The sequence below is a fragment of the Capra hircus genome, chromosome 11, assembly GCF_001704415.2.
Source record: "Capra hircus breed San Clemente chromosome 11, ASM170441v1, whole genome shotgun sequence".
NCBI lineage: Eukaryota > Metazoa > Chordata > Mammalia > Artiodactyla > Bovidae > Capra > Capra hircus.
Window position 1 is genome coordinate 24,045,770 of NC_030818.1, and position 7,639 is coordinate 24,053,408.

The 7,639-nt window shown below is 42.8% G+C and overlaps 1 pseudogene across 1 annotated transcript; it reads left to right on the plus strand.

The window, feature by feature from the left end:
• On the plus strand, positions 6,294–7,380 carry LOC102177722 (annotated as a pseudogene). Its single transcript, XR_001296253.2, has one exon. The product of XR_001296253.2 is annotated as a WD repeat-containing protein 61 pseudogene (transcript).

Below are 7,639 nucleotides of genomic sequence, written 5' to 3' on the forward strand. Positions count from 1 at the left end.
TCTGTCCTGGGTGCTGGGCTAGATACCAAGACAAGTTTTAAAAGGGAAAAGGTATCCTCAAGGTCAATCTTCTGTAAAGCAGAGAATCCAGTGGCCTTCTGGCTCTCATCTCCCATCCAATCTTATTTCAATAACCTAAATAGAAATCTGCTCTTCGTTTGAACACTTTCAGTGACATGAAATTTATAGCCTCAGAAAGCAGTAAGTTCCTGATTTCAAAAAGACAGAGACCAACAACTTTTCCATAAAGAAAGGCTCAAATCACAGTCAACAGAGCCCAAAGATCAGGTTTAGAACTTTGTATGGTCTTAACCTCATTAACACAGTGTTTAATATACCACCCACCACATTCCAAGATTCAGTTTATTTCTACTTCCCCAAGAAACCCAGGCCATACCAGGACCAAAGTTCTGAATCAGGACACACTTCCAAGGGGGACGAGGTATCTGAACCCTGAACTAAAGAACAAAGAAGGTCAGGGTAACAAAACAAACAAAAATGGAACAGATCTAGAACCAAGCAAGATGCAGAAGCCGAAGCACATACATCCATTGGTAGGAGTTAAAGAGACAAAGCTAGAATCAGGCAGACAAGTCCTGGAGGAAGTACAGGCATGTTGCAGTGATTCAGCTGCATGATTCAGGTGCATAGAGTATAAGAGAAGCCTGTACAGAGAGACAGAGACAGCCATAAAGGCACTTTAATTTATGTACGAGAAGGGAATAGGTGCAATCTCAGAGCCAGAAAATATAATGGTACTCAGTCACAGGGAGAAGGCAGAATTACTCAAATCCTATATTGCTTTCCTCTTTGCTGCTAAGAAAATGATGCTGACTCTGCAGAGCAGAGCACACATCGTCAATAAAGAAGGAAAGCAGAGAATGAATGAGAAGATCCCGCAAGAGCAGCTTTACATTTGTTCAAGGCCCAGATTAATTGATTCCAAGACACTGAAAGAACCTGCAGGTGTGATCAGACCCCAGAGCTGCAAATCTGCATGAAACCATGAACAAGGAGAGAAGAGTCAAAGGCTGAAGCTAAGCCAATACCATCTTAGTTACCAAAAAGGGAAGTAGCTGGATTCTGTGAAAAGGAAATTACAGACAGAGGGGCCACAGTACTAATAAATAAACGGGAGAAGCTTAAAATCAAGTAGTGAGGGAGAAAGGGGCAATTAATAGCGACAGAGGGCAAATGCAGAACTGATGAAGAAAGTGTGTTCACCATGCCAGCTGCTGTTACAAGCACTTAATCTTCAGACCAGTCCTAACAGGTAGATGCTATTATTACCCACCCTCTTCACAGATGAGAAAACCAGGGCATATACTTTATGCAATTTGCCCAAAATTGCAAAGCTAGTAACTGGCAGAAACAGGATTTGAACCAACATCAGTGCTGCCTCCCTGAGAAATTCAGAGTTTGGAGGTGACCTTTGAGGAGCAAGCAGAAATTGGACAAGGTAGAGGAATTAATATAACCTGGAGGGTGAGAAGGTGGGAATTGGTGAGACACATGAAAACAATCAAGAGGAGCCCAGAGGGCGTGATGAGGACAAAGGAAAATACGGTGGCAAACACAAGGCTAGATTCAGAGCATCCCAAATGAGGTGAAGAGGAGACTGGCCTTCATCTCCACTCTCAGGGGCTTTAGCCCTTCGTGCAAGCCTTTCAAAGTTTCTCCCTGCCCCCAAGATCTCCCTTCTTATCTTATTAAAGGCACTTTCGGTTGCAAGTAATATAAACCTCTTCAACTATACATATACAAAAAGAAAATGCTTGAAAAGGGGAAATTTAGTGGGAAAATTCAAGGTCAAGGAGTGCATTTCAGCCTCACAAGGGCCTTAAATCCAATATTCTATGTCAAAAGATGACAGAATTTTCAGCTAGCATTGCTGATTTAACCAGTTACCCACAGAGGGTGAAATCTAGGAAAGCTCCAGTTACGGGTATGTATATCCTCTCTCCCCATCTAGACAAGCATTGTCTAACTTCTTTGACCATGAAATAAAGTAAGATATACATTTTGCATTGAGACTTAGTCTATACACGTATACAATCATAAACAGTATATCTTCCCCCAGGACCCCTACTCAGTACGCTTGCTGGCTGACTGGTTGATATGGTGTGTGGTGGCTATACTGCTTTCTGAGCATCTTAGAATAAAATAATCATAAAGACTCAGAGAAAGTAAACTGTAGAGGTCATCTTATCCAATGAGTTTCAATGTTATTTTAGTAAGTGATTCTTTTTTTTCCAAATGCTTAATTCAAGGTCAACAATTAAGGTTTAGAGTTAAAAACTTACTTACACTATACTCTTTGCTAAGAAGACAGAACTTTTTAATGTTTTTGTAATGAAGCTGATTTTTATAAAGAAGGCAGAATGCCAGAGGATGAGATGGCTGGATAGCATCACCAATGCAATGGACATGAACTTGGGCAAACTCTGGGAGATGGTGAGGGACAGACAGTCCTGGCGTGCTGTAGTCCATAGGGTCACAAAGAGTCAGGCATGACTGGGCAACTGAACAGCGACAAGAATAACAATAGTAAATAAATTATTGTCTAGTGGAAAAATAAATAAAAGACCTCAGATCAACAAAGCCACCCCCAAAGTCCTGACACCACATTGCTTAGACAGGACACAGAAATGAAGAAATGAACAAGTGCATTTCAGTTTACGACCCAGATAATCACGATGGTGTGATCACTCACCGAGAGTCAGACATCCTGGAATGTGAGGTCAAGTGGGCCTTAGGAAGCATCACTATGAACAAAGCTAGTGGAGGCGATGGAATTCCAGTTGAGCTATTTCAAATCCTAAAAGATAATGCTCTGAAAGTGCTGCACTCAATATGTCAGCAAATTTGGAAAACTCAGCAGTGGCCACAGGACTGGAAAAGGTCAGTTTTCATTCCAATCCCAAAAAAGGGCAATGCCAAAGAGGGCTCAGACTACTGCATAATTGCACTCATCTCACATGCTAGTAAAGTAATGCTCAAAATTCTCCAAGCCAGGCTTCAATAATACATGAACCGTGAACTTCCAGATGTTCAAGCTGGATTTAGAAAAGGCAGAGGAAGCAGAGATCAAATTGCCAACATCTGCTGGATCATCAAAAAAGCAAGAGAGTTCCAGAAAAACATCTGTTTCTGCTTTATTGACTATGCCAAAGCCTTTGACTGTGTGGATCACAATAAACTGTGGAAAATTCTGAAAGAGATGGGAATACCAGATCACCTGACCTGCCTCTTGAGAAATCTGTATGCAGGTCAGGAAGCAACAGTTAGAACTGGACATGGAATAACAGACTGGTTCCAAACAGGAAAAGGAGTACGTCAAGGCTGTATATTGTCACCCCGCTTATTTAACTTCTATGCAGAGTACATCATGAGAAACGCTGGGCTGGAGGAAGCAGAACCTGGAATCAAGATTGCCGGGAGAAATATCAATAACCTCAGATATGCAGATGACACCACACTAATGGCAGAAAGTAGCATCCAGTCCCATCACTTCATGACAAATAGATGGGGAAACAGTGGAAACAGTGGCAGACTATTTTTTCAGGCTCCAAAATCACTGCAGATGGTGATTGCAGCCATGAAATTAAAGGACACTTACTCCTTGAAAGGAAAGTTAGGACCAACCTAGACAGCATATTAAAAGCACAGACATTATTTTGCCAAAAAAGGTCTGTCTAGTCAAGGCTATGGTTTTTCCCATGGTTATGTACGGATGTGAGAGTTGAACTATAAAGAAAGCTGAGCACCGAAGAATTGATGCTTTTGAACTGTGGTGTTGGAAAAGACTCTTGAGAGTCCCTTGAACTGCAAGGAGATCCAACCAGTCCATCCTAAAGGAAATCAGTCCTGAATATTCATTGGAAGGACTGACGTTGAAGCTGAAATTCCAATACTTTTGCCACCTGATGCAAAGAGCTGACTCATTTGAAAAGACCCTGATGCTGGAAAGGATTGAAGGCAGGAGGAGAAGGAGATGACAGAGGATGGGTTGGTTGGATGGCATCACTGACTCAATGGACATGAGTTTGAGTAAACTCTGGGAGTTGATGATGGACAGGGAGGCCTGGCGTGCTGCAGTCCATGGGGTCGCAAAGAGTCGGACACGACTGAGCAACTGAACTGAGTGACTGACTGAGTTAACTTAGTTTCATTTTGACTGACTAAGCCTTTCTGGTTTTCTGCCCATCCCAGGTCCTCCCCAGGAGGTGTCTGGGTATACAGGGAGCATATGGGGTTTTGAGACATTGGAGGTTGGGATGGAGAGCAGGTAGCCCTCCCCCTCCACCAACACCTCATTCCAGTTCTTGGGTGTATACTGGTCAGGTCCACATGAAGTATGGTTACTCAGCCTCACAACCCCACCCAGGCATTCCAGTGGCTTCTACAACTGCCAATCTACAGCAGACATACTTAATTCACAAGCTGTTCTTTCTTGGCCTGGTCAGGTCCAGGATCCCCCTTCTCTCTTGGCCCCACCTCAGCTCCCACCAGACCTGCTGGGCCCCTAAAGTTTAGCAGTGATTCCTCTGACCCTAAAGTCCTATCCTGCAGCCTTAGCAACATGACCATGTACACCACACCACACACTCACACTTCCAGCAAGCTTCCCAGCCAGGCTCCCTAAAGAAAGGAGCCAACTTCTGCTCCACTCAGGAGCTAAGATAAGGTTCTCATTGTCACCAAATGACAACTCCAGCTTACAATGGTCACACCTCAAGGACACCTCCCAGGGCTTTGAATAGGAGCAGCACCAAAAGCCCAGCTCCCCTCAACTACCAACTCAGTCCCCCATCACAGTTCTTCAGCCAGTGAGGAGAACCCGAACATATGTGCCTTCCTTCCCATTCCCCAATTCCCCTTCTGCTTCCCACAGCTCCTCCGGCTGGATGGGACAGGTTTTCTTTCTTCCCCTTTCTGTTTGATTAGAACATTTGCCCTGTTCTTTCCCCCCTTTTCCTCTAGAGTTTATAATGGTGAACAGAGTGGAGATAGAACAGTTACAGATTGATAAAAGAACCTAAATTCAAAGGTGTCTCAAAATTACTACACCCATTGTATTTAAAGCAGGTGAAAATGAAGACAGGATGGATGCTTGGAGCTCCATTTGCTTGCTAGGCTCTCCCTTACTCTTCTCAGAGCCTCTAAGGAACTTCTACAACATTTTGAAGACTTACCAAAACACATTTGGGAAGCCATTTATACAATCTAACTTAGGGCTCTCCAACAGCGCTTTCTGCAGTGATGGAAATATGTTATGTCTATACTGTCCGTTTCGGCAGCCACCAGTTACATGTGACTATCAAGCACTTGAGATGTGGCTAGTGCGACAGAACTAAATTTTTAACTTCATTAAATTAATTAATTAAAATAGTTACACTATTGGACGATACAGTGTAGCTCCTTCGCTTTACAAACAGGTAGGACCCTGAGGCCCAGTGTCACTCAGCAAACTTATGATGGAGTCAGCACAAAGATCCACGTCCCATAGTCTCCGGCCAACTCTGCCCACCACTTCTCAGCTGTCACACCCAGGTCACTGTTTAGCACTGGGCTTCCTGGCTATATCCAACCTTAATGACATGTGCTGGGGTTTTGTGGCAACAAGTACTCTTGCACCATGAAACCTGGTTTGAATTCAAACATTCTATTTTAAAGAAAGGAGTCTGACTCCTCCAAAACCTTAGCTGTTGGGAGTGAAGACCTGAAGAATGCTGGTATAAAATTTTCAAAATTGCATAATCTCAGCTATAATGACACCTGGAGGAGTGGCCCCCATGGGGTTTTGAGTTTCCACAAGCGCAAGTGAACTTTTTCATCAGAAAATGTGACTTCCTGAGATATCTTGAAGATCACAGCAAAACAGCACAACCTGCTGTGAGGATATTAGTTGAAGAGACACGGAAGCAGAGAAAAGGCTTTTCCTTAATCAGCTGTACATCATTGGGCAAGGCTGCAATTTCCTATTCTACAAAACATACAACGCAACACCTCTTCCTCCCTTCTTTCAAGGATATTATAAAGAGAAATCAAAAAATACACGAAATGCTCCCCATTACTAGGGGGAAAAGCACTCTCTAAAGTTTCAAACTTCTTGTTATTAAACACAAGTCAAGTTTTCCTTAATGTAAGATATAAAATCAAGTGTCCTATAGCACTTTATTCCAATAATCACTATCCTATTAACCATGGGACTACACTGATGCTCATTTAACGAGAAACTTCATGTTGGAGTCATTATTTTACTGTTATTTAAAAGCTGAACAGCAGGCAGTGCAGCCGGACAGTGAGGCGAGCTGTCTGGCCTTTAGCCCTTCATCCTTGGTTAAGGAGATGACCAACCAGTACAGTATTCTCTTCAAACAAGAGCAAGCCCATGATGATGCCATCTGGTCAGTTGCCTGGGGGTCAAACAAGAAAGAAAACTCTGAGACAGTGGTCACGGGATCCCTGGATGACCTGGTGAAGGTCTGGAAATGGCGTGATGAGAAGCTGGACCTACAGTGGAGTCTGGAGGGCCACCAGCTGGGTGTGGTGGCTTTGGACATCAGCCACACCCTGCCCATTGCTGCATCCCGTTCTCTTGATGCTCATATTCACCTCTGGGACTTGGAAAATGGCAAACAGATAAAGTCTATAGATGCAGGACCTGCGGATACCTGGACTTTGGCCTTTTCTCCTGATTCTCAGTATCTGGCCACAGGAACTCATATGGGAAAAGTGAATATTTTTGGTGTGGAGAGTGGGGAAAAGGAGTATTCTTTGGACACAAGAGGAAAATTCATTCTTAGTATTGCATATAGTCCTGATGGGAAATACCTGGCCAGTGGAGCCGTAGATGGAATCATCAATATTTTTGATATTGCAACTGGGAAGCTTCTGCATACGCTGGAAGGCCATGCTATGCCCATTCGCTCCTTGACTTTTTCCCCGGATTCACAGCTCCTTGTCACTGCTTCAGATGTTGGCTACATCAAGATCTATGATGTACAACATGCCAACTTGGCTGGCACATTGAGTGGCCACGCATCCTGGGTGCTGAAAGTTGCATTTTGTCCTGATGACACACACTTTGTTTCCAGTTCATCTGACAAAAGTGTTAAAGTTTGGGATGTTGGAACGAGGACTTGTGTTCACACCTTCTTTGATCACCAGGATCAGGTCTGCGGAGTAAAATACAATGGAAATGGCTCAAAAATTGTGTCTGTTGGAGATGACCAGGAAATTCACATCTATGATTGTCCCATTTAAACATCAACATCTTCCAGGCTAATGCTGCAGAAAGAATGTATAGATTGATTATGACATTCCTTACCTTTCTAGCTTGTTAATATAGCATTTATTAAAAAGTTTATCAAAAACTTTAAAAAAATAAAATAAAATAAATAAAAGTTGAACAACAGTTCAAAATGACAGAAGCCAAGTTTCTTTGCTATCTCCCATTACAGGGAGTAATTAGATTTTAAAAGGACATATTTATAATGTGTGCACATACTGTTTCATCAGCTATTAAGTTGAAAAGCTTAATGGAAGGAAATTAGATATGGGATTTCAGGAAAACTCAATGGAAACTCAAATCATTCTTATTATCTTTATTTTTTGCCTTGAACAGTAACAGCCA